This window comes from Pelodiscus sinensis, chromosome 14, assembly GCF_049634645.1.
Source record: "Pelodiscus sinensis isolate JC-2024 chromosome 14, ASM4963464v1, whole genome shotgun sequence".
NCBI classification, from domain to species: Eukaryota; Metazoa; Chordata; order Testudines; family Trionychidae; genus Pelodiscus; species Pelodiscus sinensis.
This window is the reverse complement of record NC_134724.1, coordinates 33,509,877-33,524,667: the sequence shown is the minus strand read 5'-3', so window position 1 is coordinate 33,524,667 and position 14,791 is coordinate 33,509,877. Positions and strand designations below refer to the sequence as shown.

At 51.0% G+C, this 14,791-nt stretch overlaps 1 protein-coding gene across 1 annotated transcript in view; it reads left to right on the top strand.

Annotated features, from left to right (window-relative positions):
- Positions 1–14,791, top strand: part of LINGO1 (leucine rich repeat and Ig domain containing 1) — a 478,102-nt gene that overhangs the window by 392,729 nt on the left and 70,582 nt on the right. The window lies entirely within an intron of this gene.

The window sequence follows — 14,791 nt, the reverse complement described above, 5'->3', positions numbered from 1 at the left end:
TCGAGGCTCAGAACAAGATGCTTCATTAGTTCCAGTGTAATCTAGAATGCCTGTATGTCTCCCTGCCCGTGGGCACATGTGCCTGTGAATGAGAGGAGGGCTGGTGCATGCGTGTGAGTGTGTTTGTGGGTCAGTGCAGGCTGCAGCGTGATGTCTGTCTTTGGAAACACCAGTGCCAGAATGGGTGCACAAAGTGGGGAGCACGAACAAGCACAATGAGCGGAATCTGGGTGGAGTTTCAACCCCATGGGCCACGTGCAATGCCACTTCCTCGATGTAAGCTGCTCCGTCGTGACGGAGGCCATATTTTGTGTGAGCAGTGTTGTGTCTTGGTGCACGGGATCACCCCACTGCTCAGATTTGGCCCAAACTCCAGCCTGTCTTGCCAGCAGCAAAGGGGCTCTGCCATGATGCCACCCAACTCTGGGAAGGGGCCATGGTGGGGGTTGGGCCTTCTGAGCCTTTCCCCCTGTGTTGCACCCCTGCAGAGGAGGGGCTATGGCTTTCCCCCCTCAGATGCCGACGTGTAGAAGGCCAATTGTACGTGTGTGTGTGGAGGGGGGTGTGTTCACACGTGAAGCTTGGAGTGTGCAGAGGAACGCCCTTGCACTCTCACACAAACATCTACACACTGACTCACATTTACACCTCTGCTGTAGCTCATGTGATGCTATGTCGTGTGTTGTGGTGCCCTGTGGCCTCCCTTAATTATGCATCATGGACATTCACGATGCCAAACTCTTCTGGGACTGGAAACGCCCTGGGAAATCGCTTCTCAAGAGCTGGGGGCTGCAAGCAATGCAGGAATCCATTAGCTACCTGTAAGGCCCCTCAAGAAGAGGTCTGACCGCCTGCTGCAAGGTCGGTAGATCTAAGCATCAGTCTTTTGCCTGGGTGGGAACTCAGGTGCTGTGCTGTGGAAGGTGTCATCCCTCAGAGGAAGTCCTGATCACTTGTGCTCACTGAAGATTTTCTGGCAGATTTTGTGTCCTGGTCATATTCCACCTCTGGCAAGAGGTGCTCAGCAGCCATGGAATCCAGGTAGAGATAACAGAGAACTATATTCTGTCTCCTGCTGCCTTCCCCAGGCAGTTTCAACTAGCTATTGAATTTGTGCTTAAAGGGACCCGACCCCCACCCCGGACAGACAGTTCTCAGGGGTTCCCCGCTTGCAAAGCAGTCCTGGCTTGGAGTGCCCTGAATGCCCACACTCGGCACATCACAGCACTCGGCCATCAGCCCGGCTGCACTTGCCGCAGGCTGCCAACTGGGGGGGGGGTCAATCGGGGGGCTGCAGGAGAGCTTCCACCCCGAGGAGCCCGCAGAGCCACCCCAGTCCTCCCCATCGGGGGCTCGTACCCCATTCCTCCCTCACATCCTTCCACTTACCCCTCCCTAGCCCCCCTTCCTGATGTACAAAATAAAGGACACGTGTGTTCAAAAATAGAAACTCTCTTTATTGAACAAAACTCAGGGAGACTGGGAGAAGGAGGTGGGAGAGGGGAAGAGAGAGGGTGGGAGAGGGGAGGGCACCTAAAATGATCAGGGGTTTGGAACAGGTCCCATATGAAGAGAGGCTAAAGAGACTGGGACTTTTTAGCTTAGAAAAGAGGAGACCAAGGGGGGATATGATAGAGGCCTATAAAAGCATGAGTGGTGCAGAGAGGGTGCATAAAGAAAAGTTCTTCATTAGTTCCCATAATAGAAGGACTAGAGGACACCAAATGAAATGAATGGGTAGCAGGCTTCAAACTAACAACAGAAAGTTCTTCTTCACAAAGCAAATAGTCAACCTGTGGAACTCCTTGCTGCAGGAGGCTGTGAAGGCTAGAACTAGAACAGAGTTTAAAGAGAAGTGAGATAAAGTCATGGAGGTTGGGACCATGGAGTGCTATTAGCCAGGGGGTAGAAATGGTGTCCCTGGCCTCTGTTTGTGGAAGGCTGGAGATGGATGGCACGAGACAAATGGCTTGGTCATTGTCTTCGGTCCATCCCCTCCGGGGTAGCTGGTGTTGGCTGCTGTTGGCAGACAGGCTACTGGGCTAGATGGACCTTTGGTCTGACCCAGTACGGCCATTCTTATGTTCTTATGTTCTAAGCTCAGGGCTCAGGGTCGGGGTCTCACTGGATCATCTTGATTTTCATGCAAACCTGCTCCTGGGTGGCCAGGCTGGCAGCTATCCTGCCCTAGACGGCCACTTTCCTGTGCCTAGTGCGGAGGTCGTGAACATTGGAGGCTTCCCCCCAAACCTGGATGAGGTCCACGATCTCCGCACTAGACCAGGTGGGCGCCCGCCTCTTGCGGCCCCGGGCAGGTTCCTGGGAGCTGCCAACCTAGTCCCGGGAAGAGGCGGAGGGCTGGGTGGCAGCGGGTGGCTGGCTCATGCCGTGCCAGGTGCAGGGTCTGCTGGCTGGGTGCTGGCAGGCTTGCACCTGGCACGGGCACCGTAGCCAGCCCGTGCCCCTTTAAGGGCTCTGGGGCCGGGAGAGGGGCAGACGAGTTTCCCTGGTGGTGCCCAGTGTGGCCACCAGGCAAGCTGGGAAGGGTTAGCCTCCCACTAGTTCGAATTAACTGGCTACACAGCCCTTAATTCGAACTACTTAATTCGAACTAGGCATTAGTCCTCGTAGAATGAGGTTTACCTAGTTCGAATTAAGTGCTTCGCTAGTTCGAATTAAGTTCGAACTAACGGTTTGCTAGTGTAGCGCCTATCAAAGTTAATTCAAACTAACGGCTGTTAGTTCGAATTAACTTTGTAGTGTAGACATACCCTATCAGCATGTGGAACAAGTTTCTAGCCTCCTTCCTTAATGCTGGAGAAGAATCCTGCTTGGAAGTGATGGAACCCAGCTCACAAACAAGCAATGTGATGTGAGAATCGCCAGTGATTTGAAAGTTCAGGACATCTTGGTTTGTGCTGCTTGTACTGGAACTTTATCCATACTACCTGCACTTCTTGGCTACGTCTAGACTGGCATGATTTTCCGGAAATGCTTTTAACAGAAAAGTTTTCCGTTAAAAGCATTTTCAGAAAAGAGTGCCTAGATTGGCAGGACGCTTTTCCGCAAAAGCACTTTTTGCGTAAAAGCATCTGTGGCTAATCTAGACGCGGTTTTGCGCAAAACATCTCAGCTGTCTACACTAGCCCTTTTGCACAAAAGTTTTGCGCAAAAGGGACTTTTACCCGAACAGGAGCAGCATAGTATTTCCGCAAAAAGCACTGATTTCTTACATAGGAAGTCAGTACTTTTGCGGAAATTCAAACGGCCAGTGTAGACAGCTGGCAAGTTTTTCCGGAAAAGCGGCTGATTTTCCGGAAAAACTGGCCAGTTTAGGCACAGCCCCTGGGTTTGGCAAATACGGCTTGAAATCCTGGAGAAGGAGCTTTCTTGTGGAGTGTGTGTGTGGGGGCGGGTGTTTCTGGAGGCACCCCGGTCTATCCAACGTGGCCTTTGTTCTTTCACTGAATTCCTGTCTCAGCGAGTTGGAGCCAATCCCTAGCCAGGAAGTTCAGTGTAGATCTGGCAAAAAAACAGCTTTCCCAGCAGATCAACATTTTCGAGCGTGTGACACTTCCCCATCTTGCATTGGGACAAAAATTCAAAACTCAAAACTCAAACAACAAATAAATAAAAGCAGTTGGCTCAATCAAAATGTTTCAAAACATTGAAAACCTCCATCTCTTTTTAAAACTTTTTTTTTTCAATTTAATGCACTTATACTTCTGAGCAAAAAGTTATCTGGAACCAAAAAGCTGGAAGTTTTCATTTCAGGAATGTCAAAACAAAATATTTTGATGATTTTGAGACTCTTTTTTATACAACATTTTGGGAGTCAGGGAATTCATCAAACCCAACCCTTTTATGGGAACATTTTCGACTTCAACAAACGCATTTTTCAACAACAACATTCTTGACCAGCTCTTGCCCTTGAAAGGGAAAATGATGCAGGGAGGGGGGATATTAATGGAGCTTTTTTGAATTTCATAAAAGCATCAGGTTGGTGCTTTCTCTATCCAAACCAGTTCACCAGTCACTATTGCCTCTTAGCCATGTACTTTCTAATGCAGCCTCCCTTGGGTTCTAGTTTCTCCAGCTAACCATGTGTTTTGGAACCCCCAGGTTTGGCTTGTCACGGCGTCTGTGTGACACTCCATTGTCACAGTATAGAAGTGAAAACATGCTCACACCCGCTGCCGTGGGGGGACCTGTTCCACCCACGGGAGCCTTGTTGTGTGTAACTGTATAAGCAAGTTGCTTAGCACCCACACTGCTCCATACACTGTATATTCAACTCTGAATACACCGAGAAAGCCTCAGAAATAAGAGCTCCACACAGAATATTTACTCTGCTGTTAAATTATTTAAGCAAACAGAAGAGGACAAATGACTCAAAGAGATTCTGGCCCGGCCAGGGCCTTTTATGGAGACTTTGCCAGATGGGCCAAAATGCCAGTGATCAGCCTGTCCTCCCTTGTTTTCTTAAATAACTCGACAGCAGTGTAAACAGCTGGGTGATGGCTTTATTCTGCATCAGCAGCGGAGTTGCTAATGCTGGGGAGCCGACCTGCTCAGTAATAACATGCTTGCCATCCCGGTTCAGAATCGCTAGTGTATTCCTTCTTCCAACACAGCTGTGAGGTCAGGAAGTGCCATGTCCATGGGGAATGGAGGTTCAGAAGAAAATAGGTGACTTGGTCAAGGTCCCACAGAAAGTCTGTGGTGGCAGACATTGCCCCTAGCGCAGCCAAGTGCCTTCAAACAGCATTACCCTCACTTAGCTAGCCCCTACACTCAGGCGCTGTGGACAGCTCCAGAGGGCTCTCGGGAATCCTGTGTTCAAGTGGGACCCTCTTTAAGGCTACGTCTACAGTGCACACTTATTTCGGAAGAAGCTGTTCCAGAAGAAATACTCTGAAATAGCTTATTTCAAAATAGCGCATCTATACTAGATAAAAACCTCGGAATTAGTCCGAGGCAGGCTCCCCTAATGTGAACACACTACCTCAGTGTAGAGCCCCAGGATGCACTAGGGAGAAATTACTTTGAATGGCCTGGGGGCGGGAGCGTCCACACTACTGCTATTCCGAAATAGCTATTTCGGGTGAGGTGTTATTCCTCATGGAATGAGGTTTGCAGAATCCAGAACAAGCTGCCTGTTCTTTCAATATCTCTTCGAAATAACGGAATGGCTGTGTAGCCGCTTGCAAAATTATTTCAGAATAATGTCTGTTATTCCGAAATAACGTTACTGTATAGAGGCACCCGAAGGGGTTTGTGGGACAACCGTAGGCTTTCTAGGGTGTCTGCACTGCCTTCAAACCGGTCGCTGGCCCGTGCCCGCTGGCCTGGGTTCCCTGAGCTCAGGCCCAGGAGCTCTTGAACTGCAGTGTACAATCAGGCTTCGGATGGGACCCAGGCTCCGGACCTGCTGAGGTGGGAGGGTCCCAGAGCTTGGGCTGTAGCCTAAAGCCAAACATCTACATTGCAGTTAAATAGCCCCTTAGCCCGAGCCAGCTGGCATGGGCCCTACGTACCCTCTGGGACTTATTTTTTGGCAACCGTTTTGCCTTTCTCACTCGCAGACTCTCTCGTGCCATGGATGATGGCAGTAATAGAGAGAGAGGAGAAAAATAAGGTTGAGGGAGGAAGCTATTGGTCTCTACCTTCGTTAGTTTTAGCTAACGAGCTGTTTATAGGAGCGACATGACACCTGGTTTCCTCTTTATAAATTCAGTAATTTATGAAAGGTATTAAAGACAAAACAGCCTCCTGGATAAAGCCCGTGATGCGTGCGCTCTGGGTATTAGCCAAACGGGACAATGAGTTACACTTGAATAACACGCAAAGATATTTACTCTCTCCCTCTATAAATTATTAAGGGGCTTTTTGCACATAATTACACGAGCTTTTATGTTTCTCACTCCCTGCTTTTAATCCTTTTTGGAAAGGTGCCAGTCACTTATGACAGGGGCTGAGCAAACAGCAAGTGTTACAGCTGGGTTTAGGGTCGTTAAAGAAAGTGATAGTTACAGAGCAGCATGCCAGCCATGGCTGAACCTGTCTTGCCTAGGCAGGGCACAATGGGCAGGACAGTGGAGTGGGTCCTCAGTCACCTATGCCAGGGGTTGCTCCTGGAAGGGGAAGAGGCTGGGTTCAAGACGCCTTTGCAGAATGTCACCAGAAAATGGGCTCTGGAGCCTAGAAAGAAAAAGAAAAAAATTGACCCCTTGTTCCAGAGAAGGAAGCCTGGGTATGGACGGGGTTATGGTTTAATGGCAGACCTGGCTGAGCCAGGTGAGGTCCCTGGGTGTGTAATAACAGAGTGCGCTGCACCACTAGACCAAAGTACGACAGGCAGAGCTCGGTTTTGAGTCCCAGACCAGGATGAACAAAGGATCGTGCTGTGGGATTGCCCAAAGAATGCAGTTGATTTTATGCCCAGGTGGACCACTCTGATCAGCTAGTCTGACCTCCGGGGTAACACCAAGCACTGAATTCCCACAGTGAGTCCTGTATTAAGCCTGTCACTTCCAGCCAAGGTAGAGCAGATCTTTGAGATAGACATGGAGTCTTGATGAAGAGTCTTGATGAGAAATCTTCAAGTGATGGGGAATCCATCACACCCTTGTCACCATCAAGTTCATCACCAGGTAAGGGGCAGGGATTAGAACTCACCATATTATACACCCTAATCTAATCCCCCCTGCCCCTCACCAGCAAGCCACTTACTTTCACTTTTGGGGGCCATGAAGCACAGATCTGGAATGGACCTCAAGAAGTCATCTAGTCCTGCCCCCTGCACTCTTGGCAGGATTAAGAATTATCTAGGCCATCCTGACAGGTGTTCGTCCAACCTACTCTTAAAAATCTCAATAATGGAGATTCCACAGCCTCCCTTGGCAATTTATTCCAGTGTTAACCACCCTGACAGGAAGTTTCCCCTAATGTCCAACCTAAACCTCCCTTGCTTCAATTTAAGCCCATTGTGTCTTGTCCTATTCTCAGTGGTTAGGAACATGTTCTTCCTTCCTCCTTGTTAACAACCTGTCATGTATTCGAAAGCTGTTATGTCCCCTCTCAGTCTTCTCTTTTCTAGACTCAACAAACCCATTTTTTTCTATCTTCCCTCATAGGTCAGGCTTTCTAGTCCTTTCATCATTTGTGTTGCTCTTCTCTGGACTTTTTCCAATTTGTCCACATCTTTCCCGAAATGTGGTTCCCAGAACTGGACCCAGGACTCTAGCTGAAGCCTAATCAGTGCAGAGTAGAGCAGAAGAATGACTTCCCGTGTCTTATTTACAACACTCCTGCTAACATCCCAGAAGGAGGTTTGCTATTTTGCAAAGGTGTCACACTGATGACTTGTGTTTGGCTTGTGCTTCACTAGAACCCCTAGACCCTGTCTATAATAGCCCTTCCCAGGCAGTCATTTCCCATTTTGAATATGTGTGTCAGGGGGTGGGCGGACTACCCCGCCTGGGGTCCATCAGTCCGCTCCCCGATCCGCGCCCCACGCCCTGCTGGGCCAAATCCTCTCTTTGTGCTCCCCACCACCCATGCAGTCGACAAGCTGGGCATTGGGGGCTAGAGGGGAGAGGTGCTGGGAGAAGGCTTGAAAGGAGGGGTGGGCATGAGAAAGGTTGGGATGGAGAAAGTCATGTGTGAGGGCACAGAGGGGCATGAGGGGAACGGGGGCAGAAGGTGGTGAGGGAGTGGGCATCAGGGAAAAAGAGGGCAAAGGGGGCAGGGGCAGTGAGGGAAGGGAGAGGTACCAGGAGGGTGCAGGGCTAAGGGAAGGTGCAGGTGCCAGGGGATTCTGGGGGTGAAGCAGAAGGGCAGACACCTGCAGGAGAGGGACCAGCACCAGAGGAGAGAGGCAGGGCAGGTGTAGAGGGAGGTGTTAGGAGAGGGGATGAGGAGGGGTAGCTCACATGATCAGAGGGTATGTCTACACTACAGAGTTAGTTCGAACTAACGGACGTTAGTTCGAACTAACTTTCATAGGCGCTACACTAGCGCTCCGCTAGTTCGAACTTAATTTGAACTAGTGGAGCGCTTAGTTCGAACTAGGAAAACCTCATTTTACGAGGATTAAGCCTAGTTCGAACTAGCTAGTTAGAATTAAGGGGTGTGTAGCCCCTTAATTCGAACTAGTGGGAGGCTAGCCCTCCCCAGGTTTTCCTGGTGGCCACTCTGGCCAACACCAGGGAAACTCGTCTGCCCCCCTCCCGGCCCTGGAGCCCTTAAAGGGGCACGGGCTGGCTACGGTGCCCGTGACAGGTGCAAGCCTGCCAGCACCCAGCCAGCAGACCCTGCACCTGGCACGGATCGAGCCACCCACCCGATGCCCCCCAGCCTTCCCCCTCTACCCGGGATCAGGCTGGTGGCTCCCGGGAGCTTGCCCGGGACCGCAAGAGGCGGGCACCTGCCTGGGCTAGTGCAGACATCGTGGACCTTGTCCACGATCTCCGCACTAGGCACAGGAAAGTGGCCGGCTAGGGCAGGAGAGTTGCTAGCCTGGCCACCCAGGAGCCACCCACTAAGTTAGTTCGAATTAGCGCTGTAGTGTAGACATACCCAGAGTGGGGCTACTGGAGGAGTGGGCACAGGGAGGAGAGAAGGGCTGGTGGGGGGCAGGACTCAGGAGGGCTGAGGGAAGTGAGAAGGGCAGGAGTCAGGACAGCAGAGGAGGGTGAGGGGTTGGGGGGCAGCAGGCACCAGGGGAGCTGATGCAACAAGGAGAGGAGACATGGCAGCAGAGAGAAAAGGTCGAGGTTTATTACATATTTATAAATAACTTGGGTGCCACAGTGGCACATCCAAACAAGCCACATGAACTCAGTACTGGTGCACAACACAATTCATTCTGCCGATGGGAGGAAACTCTTAGGCTGTGTCTACACTGGTGGCTTCGAAGTCTTGTGCAAAAACACATCCACACTGCCATGTGCGAGCTGTGCTTTTGCGCAAGAGCATCCATGGCAGTGTGGACGCTCTCTTGTGCAAGAAAGCTCCAATGGCCATTTTAGCCATAGGGGTTTCTTGCACAAGAAATCCCTGCTGAGCATCCACCCTGCCCTCTTGCACAAGAGAGCTTACACCTGTTAGAAAAGAGCATGGCTCTTGTGCAAGACGCCCTCTCTTACCACGCCATACTGTAAAGGCTCTTGTGCAAGAGCAGGTGGGCAGTGTGGCTACTCTGTGGGGTTTTATGCAAGAATGGCTGTACTTGTGCAAGAAGCCGCGTGTGTAGACATAGCTTTAGAGGGAACGCTTCCTCCAGCCTCTCTGTCCCCGAGTTAATGTCACACACTTGGGTTAATGCAATTGCAGGATAGTTGCATGAGGGGGGGTTGGTGGGGGCCAAACTAATCCCTGTCGGTAGGAGGATGGTGGGAAAAGTCTTCAAGAGGGGTGACATGACACCTTTTACTTCTGGTCATGTGTCCATCTTGCCCTGAGCAGGTTACCTCCAGAGGCCTGCTTAATGGGGGTCAGGGGTGTGGATAATAGGGCACCACCAAAAATTATACCTGCTGCCCCTGCCTGAAAGTGTGCCAGGCGCACTGTGGGAGGGGGCGCTGGCCCTGGAGGAAGTATGAGTTGAGCACAGGGTCTCCCTGCGCCGCGGGGGGTGGGGTGGGGGTGGGGGTGGGTGTTAGCTACCTCCGGGGCTTCGCAGGAGAGGTAGCTGGGGATTTTTTTTTTTGCTCAACCATAATTGTTCAAATTGGGCCCCACACTTCCTAAAGCCGGCCCTGGCTGTGGGCAGTGTTGCACTAGGCTAGCAGGAGCTGCCTTGAGTCAGGGCCAAGGTGCACTGGCAGAGGCGGGTGTTGGCCCACTGGGATTGCAGGAGATGCAGTGGGGTGGGGAGGGGTGCTTGAGCAGAGCCCAGCAGAGCGAGATAATGTGTCGTCCAACCACAGCAGTAACCCTTTCCCCCAGTGGGGCTTCCCCCGGAGTTTTAGGCTTCCCTAGCTGCAACAGAAAAGGGCAGTACAGTGCCATGTTTTTACATAAATAGAAACCACGAGCCAATGCTGCAGCAGCCCTCTGAGCCCCACGCTTCCTGCTGTCTGGCTCCTGGCACTTGAGGCTTCCTACAGCGCTCACAGGGAGCTGCCAGCCCTGCAGGGAAGTTAGGAGAGGTGCTAACTCCCTGCCTGCCGCTGTTCAGGCAGGGACACTTAGCAGCAGGCTTCAGAGCGAGCATTGGGGGCTGCATGGGGAGGGCTGGCTCTACAGGGAAGGGCTGCTGCTCTTCATGCTGCCCCTGTGGATTTCCCCAAGGTGGCCATGGGAAAGAGAGCACAAAGCAGACTCCTTTTTTAAAATTGCTCTCCCGCGGTGCATGTGAATCAATGATCTACAGGTGTAATTGGGCATGCAAATGTCACTAAGCAGCTGTTTACATGTGCAGGGTATATTAAGTGAGCATGTGTGTGTGTGAAGTAACAGTAACTACAGTTATTACTAAGAGTCTCAGGATCTGAAAGTGCCTCGCGACTATTTATGAGTGTGGCACCCAGTACTCCCTGGAAGGAAGAGAAGCGGGAATGTGCCCATTCACCACATAGAAACGGGGCCCTGACTTAGCAAGTCAGCATCAGAGTCAGATCTGACCTGACATTTTCCAGTGCCAAGTCCTGCTTTTTAGCCATAACAATGATCTTCCACCCCCCCGCCCCACCCCCCGCACATGTCTTTTCAGTGCTTTTGATGAGTCCAGCCGGAAGAGAGCCAGCTGCTTAGCTGGATTCACAGGTTCACACCTGCCCAGAGCAAGATCTGATTGTAACACCCGTAGCTGCACTCTGGGCAGCACAAAGCCTCTCCTTGGCTCTGCTCCCAAGATGGCAGCCATAGAAACTTCCCAGCAAATGCTCCTAGCATTCTCCACGAGACGGGCTCCAGGTCAGCCTCTCCGTGTGCTCCGCAGGAGTTCCTGGCTGCCCTGGGGCACAACAAAATCCTATGCCCTGCGGGAGTTCGTGACGGTTCAGACCACAGCTTTTGCCCGAGCAAAGCTTGTGGGTTGTGGCAGGAAGCAGGATGGGAGAGTGGCCAGGCGCAATCTTGGGTCCAGGGAGTGGCCTGTACCAAGTCAGATACAGCCTGGGGGCCTCTACTCCTCTGGCTTCTTCAGGCATGGGCAAATCCAGCCTCCTACAGCACAAGCCTACAGCTCCCCCAGCAGCAGGGGGAGGGGCCCCTCAGAAGGTTTGCCCCCATCTCTGCGGGGAGCCCCGCTGCAGGGGACTTGCCTCTGTTATGGCAGATTGTCTGGAGAGAGGTGGAGCTGAGGCTAAGCCATCCTAGGCTGTCCAGACTGCAAACAGGTTGCCCTATGGCCTTATCGGTGACTTCTGCCAGTAGCTATTTGCAAAGCGGTTGTGAAGCAGCTCCAGTAGCTAAGGGGGAGAATTCCCACATACCAACTCAGCTGTTGTGGCGGGGCAGTGGGGGCGATGCTGGCCCTGAAGAGAAAGCTAATTTCTAAATCAAACCCGCCGCAGTAGCTTGCCTCCCCTTGTCCTGGTCACCGTTTCACTTCTGCCTCTTCTCAGTCTCCCAGCCTTGCTTTGCTCCTACCCGTCCTCCTCTGAGACCTCCTCAGGCCTCACTCACCCAGCGCCAGCTCTTGCTGCATCACCTGGGTGTGGTGCCCACGTCTTTGCCCAGCTGTGACACATGGGATACACACCTCTTTTAAAGAGACCGGGGTGGAAGGTATTTAATCCCAGCATTAATTCTGCAGCCACCCTTGACTCCTTGCTCTTTCCCTCAGCCAGTGGGCACTTGTTAGCTGGCCCAGTGAGACCTTTCCTTTACCAGCTTTTAGTCCCTCCCTGTCCAGCACGATCCTTTCATTTCGGCATTAGCATTTGATTTGATGTTGGTGTTCAGCGGCACATTTGTTTTAATCCCCGTCCCTCTTCTCCTTGTGCTCAGCACTTCAATCATTCCTCCCTTTGTCCCACTGCACGGTTCCGTTCTTATGCTGTGCAGTTAAAAAGCTGTCACTCTCAGAACTTCCATGTACCAGAAATTATCTTTCATCTGCTGCATGTGGGCTACCACAGACACGGAGATCTTACTGAGACATTATTAATGCCTCCTGGATGTGTGTCAGCGAGCTTAAGAATTTAATGGAGCTTCCCTCCCCAGACTCTCATGCAGTATGTTGTTGGCCAGTTAGAACAAGCACCAGTCGATCTATCGAGCACCCAAGAGTACTTCGCATTAGCATATGCCGTTTCCTTCCACAGCAGATTCTTTCATAATCAAGGCCTTGTCCCAGACACTTGGTCACCTGTTGAATGCCCCTTTGAAGTGTGTCAGATTTTGTGCACAAGACATTGAGCATCCAGGCCAGCTGTTAGGTAACCTGGATGCACGGAGTCTGGGTCACACTCCAGCCCCTAACAGACATCCCTAAAGAGGCTCTGATTGACAGCCTGACATCAAATTGGAGATGAGAGGGAAGGATGAGAGAGAGCTTTTCCTCTTTTGTTTTCACCTCTTCTCTTCTTTCCTCTCCGAGTCATAGCATCACTGGTGTAACAATATATAATTATCTGATAAATGAAAGCAAATATCCCTCCTGGAGTGATATCCAAGAGTCCATAGTGGTTAGCTGAAGATCCCAGGATCTTCCCTATTAAACGGATCATCAGGGCAGGGATCAGTTAATGACCCTTGATTGGAATAAGCCAAAGGAGGAGCCATTCAATATTGGATTCACTCCAGTTGGCACTGGGAAGCCATTGGACTGACTCACTAGGCTCCTGTGGAGCATTGATATTTGCCCAGATGGACATGGGGAGGTGGTGATAATCAGATTATTTTGCACTGCAATTTTCATCCCACTCGGCCTGCCTCAGAGATGCCACCCCGCCTCAAAAGTGAAAAACAACAGCTGTTTAACAATGCATTTCTTTGCTGCCTACCAGCTTTGGGCAGGAGTGAAGGAGAAAACTTGTGATTGACTCTGTTGTGAGTTTTAGTGTGCAAGGTTTAACCAGGGTTGAGTTACAACAGCATTGGTCTTTGTCTGGGCCACCATAAGATGGTCTCTGGACCAGCTAGCTGTGATGAGCCCTAGAATACCTGGTGCCTATGATGGAAGGAGGCATGAGCAATAAAATATCAAGTGAGGGGTGGATGTGGCCACATCTAAACAGGCTTCTGAACTGGGAGGGATGGAAAACAGTGCCATACTAGAGTCTGTGAGCATGGGGGAAAGCACATCACCAACAGCTCCTGATTGAAAAGGTAGCAGGCAAAAGTATGAGAAGGATCTTCAGTGCCCTGACAGGCATGTCAAGGACCCAGTAAATATCTTCCTGTACAGCCTCTGCCTGGTAGGGTTGCACTGTATTGTTCAGTGTGTGAGTTGTGAATACTTTCATTGTGGGTCTCAATCTGGTTCTGTGCCTGCCCCAATTTTGGATTCTCTCCTCTGTGATACTGGACACCTGGGCTATGTCTACACTGCCATGCTATTTCGGGATACCACAGTATCCCAAAATAGCTATCCTGCGTCTTAAAAGCAAGCCTGTTGTTTCGGGCTCGCTGTTCCGATGTCCCTGTAAACCTCATTCCACGAGGAGTAAGGGACGTTTCGGAATAGCGCTTTACTTCAAAATTTGGCGCTGTGTAGACAGCACCAAATACTGAAATAAGTTATTTTGAAATAGCATTGAAATAAGAGAGGCAGTTTGCATAGATAAAATTGCACATCTTATTTCGAGTCACGGTGCAGTGTAGACAAAACCCTAAATTCCTAGGGTGTCCTTTCTTTCTCCTACCATCTCAGCCTCCTCCTTCAAGAATGCCAGTGAGCAGGAAACCATGTGATCAAAAGAGAGGATGAACCTTTTAGACACAACAAAATCTGCACCTTGGCAGAGTGTTGGGTGTTTTTGGAATCAAACACATGGTGGTTATGTCATCACTTGTCATGTGGCATGGCCAGAAAATACACAAACAGGGAATCCTTATTCTGAAACACTTTCCTTTCATAGTCCACAGAGAAACAGCTCAGTGTAGTCTGGACTCTATTGATATTCAAGTAAGTACACGAGGGAACCTTTTCTGTCCCCACAAGCTCTGTATCCAGGATCACAACCCACAGCCTACCTGCTGCTCAGGGCAGAGCAGGTTACAGCGCTCTGAGGTGGATAGCTTGCTCCTCTAGTTAATGCCTGGCAGGAGTCAGGACTCAGTGGCCTGCTGGCTTAGCCATGTAAGCTCAGCACATAGGGAATGCAATACCACCACCAACGCTGAGTCTCAGGCAGGACAGCTGACTTTCAGGCCCCCTTTCCCAGTGAGGAAGGCAGAAGTGGGGGAGGAGGCCAGCTGCCGATTCCCAGGCTCTGAGGGTGGAGGCTGGCCTGGCTGCTAGGCACGGTGCACAGGTGCACGTTGTCTCAGCCTGGTCTTTGTAGCTGTTTTCTCAGCTCAGCTTGTTGCGAGCGATGTGTGAAAATAGAAAAGAAAAGGGATTGTAATAATAATGGGAGCAATTAAAATCCATCCAGCTCTTGCCAAATCGGCCCTGGGATCCTCCTGCATGTGTGCATGAGAGACTTCTTGGGAAATAGCCAGGAGGATTTCCCAGATGTGTTCATCCCAGGCCAGGACAGCCCCTGCTCAAAGGGGGAAGACACATGAATGTGGGAATCTCCTCCCCTCCCGCCCTCTTTCAGAGCCTGGATTTCATCAGGGTGAGGAAATTCCTTTCTCCAGCTTCCTACCACACAAGGATACTGCCTGGCAC